Source organism: Tamandua tetradactyla, chromosome 23 (assembly GCF_023851605.1).
Source record: "Tamandua tetradactyla isolate mTamTet1 chromosome 23, mTamTet1.pri, whole genome shotgun sequence".
In the NCBI taxonomy this organism is placed as follows: Eukaryota; Metazoa; Chordata; class Mammalia; order Pilosa; family Myrmecophagidae; genus Tamandua; species Tamandua tetradactyla.
The window spans coordinates 33,125,952-33,141,877 of NC_135349.1; the positions used below are offsets into that span (position 1 = coordinate 33,125,952).

At 40.5% G+C, this 15,926-nt stretch overlaps 1 protein-coding gene and 1 non-coding gene across 3 annotated transcripts in view; both read right to left on the bottom strand.

Annotated features, from left to right (window-relative positions):
- Nucleotides 1–15,926, bottom strand: part of PRKCB (protein kinase C beta) — a 388,768-nt gene that overhangs the window by 274,663 nt on the left and 98,179 nt on the right. The gene's annotated exons all lie outside the window — the stretch shown is intronic.
- LOC143667855 (U1 spliceosomal RNA) lies at nucleotides 5,358–5,520 on the bottom strand. Its single transcript, XR_013168165.1, has one exon. It is a non-coding gene; the product is annotated as a U1 spliceosomal RNA (small nuclear RNA).

The window sequence follows — 15,926 nt, forward strand, 5'->3', positions numbered from 1 at the left end:
TAACCGCTCTGAGCCTCAGTTTCCCTACCTGTAAGTGTGTGTGGGGGGGGTGGAATAAACCCTCCATTACAGTGCTGCCATGAGGTTAAAATAAGAGGATGTAAGTCATGCGCATGAAGTAGTGCTGGAGCAGAGTAGGGTGAGACTTTTCTTGCTATTATTTGTCTCCCTATACATACTGCCTCCTCCAGTGATGTGCTGCAGCCGGCTCCTACCAGCTTGCATACAAAGTCTGCACATCTCTCCCCAACTCCACGATCAGCGGTGTCCCATTATCAGTTTGAAATTGGCCATGGTCCATGTGTTTACATCATGGAAATCAGCAATCAGTAAGCACTATATATCAGAGTTGTTTTTGTTGTTGCTGTTGTGTTATGTACCAGAGAGCCGCTTATTAAACTTTTATCAGCACATCTTTCCTCCCTCTCTCTCCCTGACCCACAGATCAGAAGCACCTCCAAGCGCTAGGATTCTACAGCTTTTTGTCTGTGACTTCTAAGAATCCGAGAGTTGCTAGATGTCCACTCCACGTCCCAACAAAGCCCACGATTCATTCAATCAGTAATTATTAAACCCCCTTTATGAGCATGTGCAGCCTACCATCCCCCGACGAGGGCTGCAGGTGCCCTGCCATCTGTCATCCATCATATCAGAAAAAGGGTTTTCACAGCTGTTATAAATGGGGGAAGGAAATTAATAATAAGTCTCAAAGGTGGCGGGGGAAAGATCACACATCATTTCCGCATCATCCCCCATCTACAGTAAATTACCTCCTGACAACAGGAGAACCTTCTTCCTGGCTTGCCCATACTCACCACATCCAACAGGAATACAGCAAATAAAGAAAAACTGGACCTTTCGTATTTTCACCGCCAGAAGAATGGTTGTGATGCCCTTGGGGTGTCCACAAGGTCAAAAAGCTTGGAATTTTGGCCACTGAGATGAGAAAGCTGCTGTCCCACTCCCCTTGGTCTCCACTCTCCTTGCCCCACAGACCTCCTTTTGCTGCCCTGATATGTCCTCATGCCCCCCAGCTCTTGCTTCTCTGCTTCAATCTCTCTATGCTCCTTTTTCACCCTCCTTCCCTGCTCTCCTCCTCAGTAGCCCCCTTCTGCCCTTCGGTGAACTTTCCTTCTGTTCACCTGTGCCACTCCTTGGCCCGTTAATCCTCTTTATAAACTCATTCTTCCCTCTCGTCTCCTCTCAGCATGCAACAGGGAGGAATAGGGAAGAAGGCAAAACAGATGTTCCTTAAAATGCTGATATGAAGCTCGTCAATCCACATTAAATTCAATGAATTGGCCTTTGAAGGACTGACTTACAGCTGCCCCAGAACCTTAGGAGCTCATGAGCAGGTGATGGAAGGATATTTTATTCACCTCCCAATATCTGGTCCACCAAGACCTGTCTCTGACCCCTCGACACGGCGATCCTTTCTGGCCCTCCCTCCAGGCATCCAACGACAGATGTCAGCAGGAAGGGGGCCCAGCTTGAGTAATGCAAGCACTCTGAAACCCATCTGCATCCCAAACCCTGCCAAAAGGAAATGTTGGCAAAACAGAGAACCATGTGAGCCCATGATCCCTATCCGTGGAGTTAAATTCTCGGGCCGTGGGAGACCTTGGCTTTCCCAAATGACCGGACCAGCCTAACGTTTGACTTTGATGATTCAAGCCTTTGTCATCCCAACTCCCCCACAGCAAGGTGAATAAAAAATCTGAAGATTTAACTATAAGAAAAAGGTGTAACAAGTTAATTTTCTAAATTTAAAATGTTTCAGTAAAAAACTAAACCTACATAAGGATAATTTTAAGCTATATTAAAGCTCAAAGATGACACCATGAAATTCTAATTATACGTACTTTGAGATAATATAGTCAAGTACCCTTTCTGGATACAGTTATAAATTTTTCACATTATACCATTACTATTCTAAGATCTCATCTTACGGATATACTAAAACTCCCTCTAATCAAACATTTTGAAAAGTAAAAATTAAGTCGACCTCTCTCAGACCTCTTCAGTTCCTGTGTTTACTCCGAATTTCTCTCCCAAGATAAGATTATTTATAAGCACAGATGTGAAGATAAGAGTTGAGACCTGACTAAAACTATCATGCTCTTATAAGTACACATGGAACCAAGTCTTTACTTCTCTAGATAAATGCCAGGAGTCATGTGGGGCAAAATCTGGGGACCCAGTCAGTGCCCTCCCCACAATATCACTTCCCCTCCACGTGAGGATAAAATGAATTCATGCATTTAAAAAAAACACACACAATAAATGTAAGTTTCAAAGGCACTCATGATGAGGATGAGGAAGATGAAGATGATGATGATATGGGGTAAGAAGATGAATTGCACTCCTAGCTGCCAATGACATTCATACTTGTCATTTCTGCAAGTGCTGTGTGGCAGGGTGGAGAGAATTTAAATCATTCAATTCAATAATTTTCCAATAAAAATGCATTCCCTTTTTCTGAGATGCCTTATGCATCTCAGAAAGCATTACATTTATGAAGGCATATAATTTGTATATTATATAAGCTATTAACATTTATAATTTATATGTGTATAATTTACATATAAATAAAATACATGCACACATGTATATTCTTTACACTACCTTAAGGTAGATGCTATCATTTTTCTCATTTTATAGCTAAGAACATTCTGAAGCTTCAGAGAGGTTAACTGCATCTCCCAGGCAACAAAGCGGGTAGAGAGTAGAGCAAGAATTAAAAATTCTACACTTCTGACACTCAAGTCCATGATCTTTCCTCCCCACAAGAACCCCTCCAGATTCTGCTTTCCCCTTTCCCTAACTTTATCTCCAAATTCCTGTTCCCAGAACAGTAATTTCCTAGGGGAAAAAAAGAGAACAATGTGGAAGAGACAGTCACTGCCCCAAATAACAATGTGTCAATGGTTTATTCTCCTTTCCTGACATGAGGGCAAAGCTCAAAAACAGGTCACTTGAACCAGACCAGGAGCAGAAGACAAGATGCTTCAAACTCTGTGATCCATGCATGGTTTCCAAGAAAGTATTGAAGATCAGGCTTCCAGATGTTTTTAAAGGGCCAGAGGAAGGCAGCATAAAGGAAATTAAATTTAAATGAACAGTTGTTGAAGTGCTTTCTTTCACTAAAAATAAGAAATCGCATGTAATGCCAGCAATACCCTAGGAGAGCGGTCTGATTATCCTCAGTATGTGGGCAATACAATGGAGGCTCAAAGAAATGGAGTAACTGGTTGAAGGATACAAAATTAGAGAGGAGACAAAAATGAGATTTCAATCTGGTGCTATCCATACTCTTTCCAGTGCTTCTTACTTTTCCATCAAGCCACTTCTCAAGTTCCAACACTCGAAGATAGCCATCAGCGAGAACCCAACTCTACACAAAGGCCAAATTATTTTTCCTGAAACACATTAGACCCATACTCTGTCCACCACTTTGGAATGTTCTGTAGGCATTTGGGATCTGGCATGCCAAGTGTGATTTTTTTTTTTTTTTATTAAACCACTTTCTCGTAGACATACGGCACAGGCGACTTTGCCAATCCATGGTTAATATACAAACTTCCTTCTGGAGCTGAGGGCTACAGCACTCTCTTCTGGCTTTTTGCCAAGTGTGTGGGGGAAGAAAAGGGAGCTGGTAGGCAGGGAGGTGGCAGCTGCAGACCAAAGGGGATTATTTTTCCATTATGTCATCCATCTAGTTAGGGATGGTCTATAAGAAAATTATTGATTTGAGGTGATACGTTTTATTCTTTTTTGGGGGGGTTAAAACCAGCCCCCCATCATAATTCTACTATTAGTATTAATCGTTTTTCAATTGATTCCTTTAGCATGTTTAAGGTAAAAATAATGTCATCTGTGAATAATGTTAATTTGGCATTCTTTTTTTTCAATATGTAATTACTACTTATATTTGTTTCTTGTCTTATTTCATCGACTAGAACATTCAAAACCATGACAAACAGTGTTGATAGTAATCATCCTTCATTTATTCTTAAGTTCATTGGGAATGCCTCCAGTGTCACAAAATTAAGTATATTTTGGGCTACTGGTTGGACCCAGAGTAGTTTTTATCATGCTGAGAAAGTATCTTTTTATTCTTCGTTCTCAAGGACTCTTTATCAAGCATGAATATCAAAATTTTAGCAAAGACTTTTTTGCAATCTATTGGCATCTATGAATATAATCATGTTTTTCCTTTGACATATTGATGGGATTTATTAATAGACTTCCCAATAATAAACCATAATGTATTTCTAGAATGAACCTTCTTTGATCCTGTTGATTGTTCTTATAATATTCTAGATAACTCAATTTGCCAAGGTTTTATTTAGGGTAATTTTCTCGGTGTTATAAATGAAATTAGGATATAGCTTTATTTTCTGTTACCTTTGTCAGATCTTTGTTTGTCTGTATAACACTAAATCAGAGGAAAGAACTGAGACAATTTCCTTCTATCTCTAGGCTCTGGTGATACTGAAAAAAAAAAGAAGAAGAAGAATCGCTTGTCCTGGAGATTTTTCTGATGGGTAGTTATTAGAAAACCTTCATCATTTTCTCTTTTGCTATTGATCTAGACCTGGGACCAGCAAACTACAGCCTGCAGGCCAGTTACTAAAGCTTTGCTTATTTGATTTTATTTTTGAAGATTTATACCCACTTCTTTGCACACTGTCTAGGGTTGCTTCCATGCTACAATGGCAGAGTTGAGTATTTGCTACATAATGTTCCCCAAAGCTCAAATATTTACTATCTGGCCCTTTAAGAAAAAGTGTGCCAACCCTAATCTAGACAGGCAATCTTTCATGGCAGATGAATTTGGCATCTCTGTTTTCTTAGACTTTCCAATTTTATACCAAAAACTGAATAGCATCATCTAACATCTGGGTTTCTATGAAGTACCCAGCACTGGGCTAAGCTTGTTACCTGCTTTATTTCACGGAATCCACACAATCACTGCATTGTTATCCCCATTTTACAGTGGAGGAGACTGAGGTTGAAAGAGATTAAATAATTTACTCCAAGTCAGAAGGAGACAGGAAACAGTCATACAAATCCAGATGTTGCTGTGCAGTGTATCATCACAGGATCCCAACGTGTTGTCTTGTAATTATTTTTGTTCTCTCTGTATTTATATGTCTTTTCTCATTCCTACTGTGTTTCCTACTTATGCATGTCTGTGTATATATATACAAATATATATATATATTCATGATTTATTAGAGATAGACTAAATTTACTGGCTGGGTTTTTTCATTTTGTTTTGTTTTCCAGGAATAATTCTTAGAACGATCAACACTTTTTTTTTCCTGAAACAGAATAGATCTTTGTTTACACACCAGGGGAGAGTGGGAACGCAGTCCCCAATACCACAAATTATGCAGTCGTGTTTCCCATATTTGGGGAAATTGCAGGGATCAGCACACCTGGAGTGCAGTGGACAAGCCTCACCCTGAGAAAACCACCTTTGTGATCATGGTGTCCCCACTGCCAGGTAAGTATCATACACAATACTTTTTAAAAATACATTCTGATGGGGCGGGCCACAGTGGCTCAGCAGGCAGAGTTCTCATCTGCCATGACAGAGACCCGGGTTCGACTCCCGGTGCCTGCCTATGCAAATAAAAAAAGATACATTCTGATGCTATAATGCATTAAAATATAAAATATTGGGTGCATTGCTGGTTCAGTGGTAGAATGATTGCCTTCCATGCGGAGACCCAGATTCAATTCCCAGACCATGCACCAAAAAAAAAAAAGCATATAAAATGTTGTATATTCTAACTCTTCTGCTTTCCTTTGGTTTCTTTTATAGATTCATTTTCATTACCTCTTGAGCAAAATGACTAGTTTATTTAGTCTCTTAAGCATTTAAGACATGGATTTAGATAGAATACAGATTTGACACCAGCTCATAAATTGTAATCAATACTTTATCACCATTAATTATGTGAAATAGCCTGAAATGAATTTCGGGTTTTTTAAAAAGGTAACCTTTTATTTTAAGATAATTGTCGATCCACAGGCAATTATAAGAAAGAATACAGAGAGATCCCATACACCTTTTACCCGTTTTCTCCCAATGGTGATAACTTGCAAAACTACAGTACGTCACAACCAGGACACCGACGTCAATGCGGTCAAGATACAGAACATTTACCTGCCACAAAGATCCCTCACGTTGCCCTTTTATAGCCATACCCACTTCCCTCCCACCTCCATCCCCTCCTTAATACCTGCTAACCACTAATCTGGTCTCCGTTTTTATAATTTCATCATTTCAAGAATCACATACACCTTTTGGAATTGGCTTTCCTCACTTTTTTCACTCAGCATAATTCTCTGGCCACTCAGCAGGTTGTTGCATGTATAAAGAGTTCATTCCTTCTTATCACTGAACAGTGTTAATAATTTACATAGCATAAATTCATCACAGATTGTTCAGCTATTTACCTATTGAAGGACATTTGGGTTGTTTCCACTCTGGGGCTATTACGAATAAAGCTGCTATGAACATTATGTAGAAGCTTTTGTGTGAACATAGGTTTTCATTTCTTGGGTATAAATGCCCAAGAGTGCACTTGCCGGGTCAAGTGGTAGTTGCATATTTAGTTTTTTAAAAAACTGCCCGATGTTTTCCAGAGTATTTTTTTTACATTCCCAACAGCAATGTATGAGTGATCCAGTTTCTCTGCATTCTTGCCAGCATTTGTCATTACTGTTTTTTATTTTAGCCACCCTGATAATGTGTAATGATAGCTCATTGTGGTTTTAATTTGCATTTACCTTATGGCTAATGATGCTGAACATCTTTTCATGTGCTTATTTGCCATCTGTATCTCCTCTTCAGTGAAACGTCTGTCCATGTCTTTTGCCCATTTTCTAAACAGATCATTTGCTCTGTACTGTTGGGTTTTGAAAATTATTTGTAATATTCTAGATACCAGTCCTTTGTCGGATATGTGGCTTACAAGTATTTTGTTCCACACTTTAGCTTGTCTTTTCATCCTCTTAACAGGGTTTTTTGCAGAGCAACAGCTATGAGTTTTTATGAGGTCCAATTTATCAGTTTTTCCTTACTGATTATGCCTTAGTGACAAGTCGAAGAACCCTTTGCCTAGTCCTAGAGCCCAAGGTCTTCTCTTATGTTTTCTTCTGAAAGTTTTATGTCTTCCATTCAAGTCCAGAATCCATTTTGAAAGTTAATTGTATATAAGATGTTAGATTTAGATTTTAATTTTTGCCTATAGATGTCCAGTTATTTCTGCACCATTTATTGAAAAGGCTATCTTCCCTCCACTAAATCACATCCCTGCCTCTGTCAAAATTCAGTTGGGGGGGGGGGGCACAGTGGCTCAGCAGGCAGAGTTCTCTCCTGCCATGCTGGAGACCCGGGTTCAATTCCGGATGCCTGCCTATGAAAAAAAAAACCTCAATTGGGGGTGCATAGCTGGTTCATTGGTAGAAAGCTCACCTTTCATGCTGGAGACCCAGGTTCAAATCCCACACCATGCACCCCCCAAAAAAATTTCAATTGGGAAGCTGGTGGCAGTGGTTGCTTTCCCTGGCCATTTACCATCCATGAGGGAAACTGCTTCTTTCTCAGTGGCAGAGCCCAACCCCACTTCTCAGCGGTGACCAGGACTCAGACCTGCAGGATATAAGCCATGGATTCATCCCAGGCTCGGGCTTTTCCTCCCCTGCACCTGTTGTGTCCACATGAAGCAATGGCTTAGGAGCTAGGGATGGCTGCTGTATTTCTAACAACCTGGCCCCAGGTGCAATCAGCTGTAGATGCAACTAACTAATTGCAGGTGCAGATCCATCTATGCGCATAATCAGGCCTGTGCTTGCTTCACCAAACAACTGGACACAATAACCTGGTCAAACTGACACACGAAATTGTTCATCACGTTCAAGGTCATATTGTAGTAGGGAGCTCCCTAAATCCAGTGACTGGTGTTCTTATGAGAAGAAGGAAATTTGAACACAGAGAGAGACACTCAGAGCAAGGAAGGCCATGTGGTGATGGAGGCAAAGATTGGAGTGAATGCTCCAAAGGACTGCCATCAGTCATCAGAAGCTGGAAGAGGCAAGGAAGGATTCTCCCCTAGAGTCTTCAGAAGGAGAATGGTCTGCCAACACCCTTCAGAGATTTGGGATTCATGAACTGTGAAAGAATACATTTCTGTTGTTTTAAGCCATCCAGTTTATGGTCATTTGTTACAGCAGCCACAGGAAACTAACACTTTATCTTGGAAGCGCTATCCGACTTTTGCCATAGTCTCTTCGTTAGAAATGAATAACTAGGTCTCGCCCCCACTCCTGGTGGGCAGAGCACAAAAGGATGTGAATAGCAGGTGACGGGGACCCTTTGGGGGCCACCTGAAATGGGTGGAAGAGGACATGTCTCAGCATTCAAACTTGAGACTCCAGAGTCCTGCCCACAGACCCTGTATGTCCCACCTCCCCCCCCCCCCCCCCGTGCCATTCAACTCACCCATCCTCCTGTGCACACTGGCCCAGGGGAACCTAACAGAGTCAGAATGTGTGGGATGTTTTATGACCTAGTCACCTTCTCCCAGAAGGAGCTGGCTCTGCAGGAACCTGGTCTCCCTGGATTATCAGATGTATAACCTTCCTAAGAACATAAAGTCAAAACAAGAAGAAGAGCTGAAGACAGAGGAGGAAGAAATTGTAAGGAACACCAATAAGGAGGTCACCTGGCAGATGGAAGTCACTACTGGGACAGTCAACCAACAAATGAAGCTTCAACTCCTCAACAGAATGTTTTTGAGAAATGTCCATCCAGTGGCACAAAAATGAAAACTCACACTGGCAAGAAATACTTTGAACACAGCCATAGTAGAAAAGCCTTCCAAAAACCCCTGTCCCTCTTGGAAACAATAGGAAACCAGCCAAGAAAAAAACTCTAAGAATGCCAGGTTTGTGGAAAAAACTTTCAGCTTATTCTCAGCCTTTGCAAGACACACCAGTCACGTCAGGCCTCGTACTGGCGAGAAACCCTTTGAATGTCATCCATTTGGAAAGGCTTTCATCAAACACTCTCTGCTCAGGAACACATGAGGTCACACATCAGAAAACTGGTGCCAGTGTGGAAAAACTTTCTTGTATAACCGTCACCTAAAGATGCACACGCAGACACACACCAGAGAGTGGTCTTACAGGTGTGGTCTCTGCAAGAAAGTCTTCAGCCTATTCTGCAACATGACTGTGCACACACAGAGCAGGGCTGTGAGCACAGTATCTGCAGCACAGCCTTCACAGACCCCTCCCACCTCAGCATCCACATGCACAACCATACCGGAGAGAAACCCTGTGAATGTCAGTATTGTGGGAAGCTCTTCAGCAACCCCTTCAACCTCAGGAAATATTTGAAAACCACACCAGAGACAAGTCCTAAAAATATTCTTGGTGTGAGAAAACCTACATGAATACCTCCTACCTTGCCAACCACGAGCCAAGTTACAATGGTGAGAAGATCTCTGTGTGCAAGAAATGTGGGGTAGCCTTCTCAGAGTCCTCTCACCTTATCACCCCCGAGAGGATCCACAGGGAAAAGACACATATGCGTGAGCAGTGTGAAAAAGGCTTCACTGAGCCCCTAGAACTTGTCATCCACGGGAGATTCCACTTGAGGGAGAAGCCCAATAAGTGTCAAGACTATGGGAAACTCTTCAGCTCTTCAGCCTCCTTCTGCAGACATGTAAGAACTCACACTGGAGAGAAACTCTGTGACTACTTCGAGAGTAGGAAAGCATTGGTCCATAACCCAAGCCTTTAGGGTCACATGCTCTCTCACATGGGAGAGAAATGCTTTCCTAGGCCACTTCTCCTATTATGCCCAACAGAACTCATTCTGATCAGGAGACTCAATAAATGGAAGGAATTCAAGATCGCCTTTTCTTTAGTGCTCAGTCCTTAAACTGGACCACAAGCTGTCCAATTTAACTGTCCATCTTCTTTTCCTTCTGTTTCTTTTAAGACTATTCATGTTTTCATGGTCTAGTTCTAAACACAACTGAGTTTCTGTCGCAATTTCTTCTTTGACTCATTGGTTATTTAAAAACTTATTTTTAAAAGTATTTTTGAGAGAGCAGGTATGGGTCTATAGGATCACACAGAGAGTACAGAGTTCCCGCATCCCCTCCTTCTCACACGCAGTTTACACTATTATTTAAAAAGAAAAAAACTTGTTTTCAAAAAAATTAACTGGACATATTTGTGTGGGACTACTTCTGGATTCTTTATTGTGTGACTCTATTCTGGGTTCCACTGATCTATGTATGTATCCGTCACTAATATCACAATGTCTTGATCAGTGTAGCTATGTAATAAGACGGATCCCCTGTATTCTTTTTAAAAAATGTTTTAGCTTTGCCTTTCACCTGGTCTATTTCTACAAAATAACTTTGTTAGGATTTTGAATAGAAATGACATTAAACTTCCGTATCTATTGGCAAAAACTGACATCCTTACTATGTTAAGTCTTTCAATTCATGAGCATAGTTTGTCCCTACATTAACTTAGCTATTCTTTGATTTCTTTCAACAGATTTTTGTAGTTTCAGCATATAAATCCTATACACGTTTTGTAAGATTTACACCTACCTACATTTCTTTTTTTGGAGGTCATATGTAAATGATATTATTTAATATTGGTTTCCAAGTGTTCATTGGTAATATATAGAAATACAATTAATTTTTCTGTTTTTCTTGGCCTGAGACCTTGTTGAACTCATTTGTCAGTTGTAGGAATTTGTACATTCCTTGGGATATTCTATGTAGACAATCATGTCACCAGCAAATAGGCACAGTGTTATTGCTTCCCTTCTGGTCTATGTCTTTTATTTGCTTGTATTGCCTTATTGCACTGGTTAGAACTGGCTAGATCTCCCATTACCATTTTGAATATGTGACAGAATTATTAAGGAGAGTCATTTCCCTATTTTTAAGTCATTGAGTTTTATTCTCTCTGTGGTTAACTTCTAGTTCTATTTCACTGTGCTCAAAACTAACTGCATATTTTCTGATTGTCTTCCATATGAAAGATAATAAATTAAGTAAATTTTCCTTATATTCACTCTCTTACTCTCTACTTCCCATTCTACATTAATACGTTCTGAAATTTTATACCCAAATAGATAATGAAGTCATTTTTACACCATATAGTCTTCATACACAAACACTTTTTGACATCTGTCATCTATTTTAATATGAGACATAATGATTATTTGGATTCAATATCATGTTTAATTAGTTTAAGTGTTCATCCCAGTTCTTCTATGCCATGACTTCTCTATTCTTAAATTCCTAATTTCGGATATTCTCTCAATCAGTTGGAGTATATCTCCAAGTAACTTTTCATTGGTGGTAGATTCCAGAGCCCTTTTATATCTGGAAACTTTCCTTCTGTTACACATATAAACAACAGTTCAATTAAGAGTCAAATATGTACATTAACATTTCCTCTCAAAACCCTGTAGTCATAACTACATCATCTTAAGTACTGTATAAGGCATTGCAAATATCTACCCAGACCCTGTGTTCATCAAAAGACAAATTATGTAGAAAATCATTGGTCCAGCTCTTTGCCCACTTTGATGATGATCAATTTCCCTTCCGAAGCCAGTGGCAGAGGTCAGGATAATGTGCACAGGACTCTAGCAAGCACTCGCCTACTTCTGTTCTCCCAACACAGGCGTTTTCCCCATTTCCACCCCCTGGTTCTCTGATCCCAGAATGCACTCATCTCATAGATCCTCTGGCCTCTACAAAGTCAATCTATGCAACTTATCTGTGAATGCCGCACCATTCAAAGCTCAATCCACCACCATCAGTTCCCTATACAAACGAGTGCTCAAATAAACTTACTCTCAATTCCCTGACTTCTCTGAATTAATGTCAGAAAATCATTAAGTTGTTAGAGACCTCTGGTCACTTCAAAAATCGATGTTTGAACAGAAGACAGCTGACTTTCTACTTGGTACAAACTTGGGTCTCTTAGTCTGGGACTAGGGCAGTGGAGGAGAAAGAAAGGGTCTTCCTACCGTTTCTAACGGGTCTTTGTTTCCAGGTGATGCCTGAGGAAGGCGGACTTACTCAGCCTTACAGTTTCGTAGAGAGTTCACAGAGATCCCAACAACTGGTTGATAGTGTTCCTCCTAGTCTATGTTTTCTTAGACATTTGGAGCAAATTTGGGAAATGCTGCATTAGAGGCTGCTGGCCAAAAGGTACTTCCAGCCATACGCCAAGATTGAGCATTTTCTTGGTATTACAGCACTCGTGATGTTCACAGAAGTTGTCAATTCTGTTCTTAATGAACCAGCGTGATCCGACCACGCTAATCATATGGAAAGGTTTCCTCCCAGGGCCCCACAGCAAATCCTCTAGAATTCTGGTTCTCAAAGTTCTGTGCAGAAACATCATCTAAGGATCTCATTAAAAAATCATCAGGTCCCCACCCCAAAGATTCTCATGGGGTTAAAGATTTGCCTTTTTATCAAGCATCAAGTGATACACAAGGTGACCCAGGAACGACTCTTGGAGAACTGCAGAAGCATCTCTCTAAAACCATCAGACATAAATGTTTCAGTGGCCCCATCTGACGGTTCCTCAAAGCCGCAAATGGAAAGAAGCAAGCATAATTCTGCATCTATTAAAATTGTTGATGCAGAGTTGCCTGGCACAACACTGGATAATGTGAAATCTTCTCAAAACTTCTCATCACTAAAGAGACTCCAGCAAATACCCTTTGACCGAGAAACAGCACTTCTGGAAGTTTACCCTGCAGATGGATTTCTACACATCTGAAATGATACATTTACCACATTATTCTTAATGGCACTGTTTGAAACAGTACCAAATTGGAAATAACCTGAAGTCCATCATTAAAGGACTGCCTTTAATAAATTATGAAGTATTCCATATGATGGAATACTTTGTATCTGTAAAAGAAGAATGAGGAAGATTTCTTTGTACTGATATTAGGTTCTTTGTGGTGGTACAGAAAGATCTCTAAGACCCAGGGGAGACAGTCCAAATATCTAAAGATTGGTACTGTGTAAGCCCCATCAGTCAGGATGCCAACAGATCAGGGAATTCCCATGACACTGTACTGGTGATCAATAACAAATACTAGCAGAAAAAAAACAAAGTGGAGAAAATTGTTTGTAGTTTGATACCTTTTGGGTAACAGCAAAGTAGAAGCAGAGGAGAAAACTTCTGGAAGGTTACCCAAAGAAGGGTTGGGATGTGGATAGATAGAGGACAGAAATGAAAAGGAAACTTTAAATACACATACACATTTTTTTAATTTGGGGAATTCTGTGAGTATATTACAAATAGAATGTTACACTTTAAAATACTGTAGATTTTTCTTTAAGAGATTTCTGAGGTAGAGGAAGGATGTGTATACCCAGGTGGGCTTTGACTTCATTTTAGATTTTATGTTTCTTTGGGGTCCCTGTAGTTTGGTATTTCTCAAGCTGTGCCCCTTAGTGAGCAGGCTGTTGTGGTAAGGAAGGAGAGTGAGCTACTTTGTCTACACTGGAAAATGACTGTGGTCTCATGAGCGATGTTCAAAAGACTGACAGCATCAGGCTTTAGAAAAAGTACACATTATCTCACCCAGTGGTTCTCAAGCCTGCCTACTCGTTATTATCCCCTGGGGAGCTTCTAATACGTGCTGCCCCTACCCCCAGATATTCCAATTTAATTGGTTTGAGGCAGGGCCAGGGCCCTGGGATTTTTAAAAGCTCCCCAGAGGCACTCTGAAGTGCAGCCACTAGGGACAATCTCCTTATTTGGTAGGTCTGAGCTGAGGTCCTAAATCCCATGTATACACAACACCTGTGATCAGCCAGGTTCGGGCACAGTCATTCCAGACCTGTCCCTCTCCCGGCCTGGTCCTGCTGCCCAAAACAAACCCCGCTCACCACCAGTCAGAAAAGGACCCAAGCATTCACAAAGGCCAAGCTCAGAGAAGAAAAGCCAACTTTGTTAAAGAGGTAAGAATTCCGTTTTCTATATTAAATCAGATACGTTTTTTACTGGCCGTGTGGGTCATACTCCTACTTCCAGTTTTCCTCCTCCTCCTCCTCCTCCTCTTTCCTCCTCACCCACAACCTCAATCAGAAATAACACTGGTGCGTACCTACTCATACCACCTTCTGTCCACAAGCACTGAAATCCCACCCTCAGGCACCCCATCACCACCACAGAGACAGCAAACCAAGAGCATAAAGCACACACATCAACACCAACCACTCCTAACCCGAAACGGATAATGGTCTAAGACGTGTAAAACAATTTCATGAACTGAAAACATTTTATAGAATTGATCATTGTAACAAAGACTAGTGTATCTACTTGAGAAAGAGGACACGTCCTAAGAATCAAAATGATAGAGTATCTTTCGGTCAAGATTACTATTAAATTTTAAAATGAGCAGACTCTTCAAGCCAAGGATTCAAGTCACGTACGCTAGAGAATTATTTCCAAATATGTGTGAAAATTTATGCCCAACGATGTTCATTGCAACATTGTAAAGGTGGAAAATCAGAAATAATTTGAATTTGCATTGACAGGGGACAAAGCAAAATACCCTTAGCACATCAATACAATGAAATATTAGGCAGCTATAAAAAGGAATGTAGATTTATATGTATTAACAATGGAAAAAATCCAAGGCACAGTTTAAGTGGAAAAGCAAGCTGAAAACATTATACAGTCTGCTATCATTTGTATTTAAATGCACATATGAAAAAGAATATTTTCATGAGTGTGTGCATATTATGTGTATGTGAGTGTATGTGAACACAAAGTAAAGGGTCACAAATGATACACACCGATCCTCTGGGTAAGGAGGTGGGAGACAGGGTGAGAGGGATCAATAAAGAATGCTCACTTTATCTGTGTTTAAATTTATAAAGAATATGGATTGATACATTACATGTATAGTGAAAAATAATTTTTAAAATTTATACATATATCTTTTTCTTCAGAAATAAGAAGAGACGATGTCCTAAGCCGTCAGCAAGGGGCTGTCTCCTACTTATTCCCTGAAGGGGGCGCTCCTGATGCAATTCCACAAAATTTCTCTGAAGACGCCCAGGCCTTCTCTAGCCAACAAAGCCAAGCCTGACGCTGACAGTGTTTAAATATATTTGAGGAAGCTCCAGAGAGTCAAAAAACAAAAAACAAACAAAAAAAAGGAGGTGGGGGGAGTGGAGAAATCTGGGCTTTTAATGCCCTAAAAACTGAAGAAACACTTTTTTTCCCCAAAGCCTAAAAATCAACACATCTCTTAAAATTGCCAGACACTTCAGAAGGCAAAATGTCTCCAGAGAGAGGCTGTGACAGAACCCCCTTCACATGCCATTTTGACCACCTAATCCCTTTCTCTAGATAGGAGCTAACTGGAGAAAGGAAAGCATTAATACCCAGATGATGGCAGACAGACAAGCAAGTCCAGGAAGGAAATCCTCAATTGTTCCCAGGAAAAGCTGCATGAAAAGAAAGGTGTGGTTGGATGGGTGGATGGACGGAGACATGGGTGAATATCAACTCACACAACCTTAAAATCAGGATTCTACAAATTAGGCTGTAATACTAGAGCCAAAACTCTTGCTGTGGAAAACGTTAGTTGTCTGCTTAAAAAAGATTAAATGCCCCAACTATCCACACTCCTTAATCTCATTTTCCTTCCAAATTTCCAAATTATGAAGGATAGCTCATTCAGTTAAGATGCTTTCAGCTGCAATTAACAGAACAGACCACTAAATATTGCTTAAACATAAGAGGCTTATCAATAAATCCCACCAAAAAAGAAAAGTCTGGAAGCAGGAGGTTGCTGGGGCTGCATAACTGGCGCAAAGAGGTCAGTG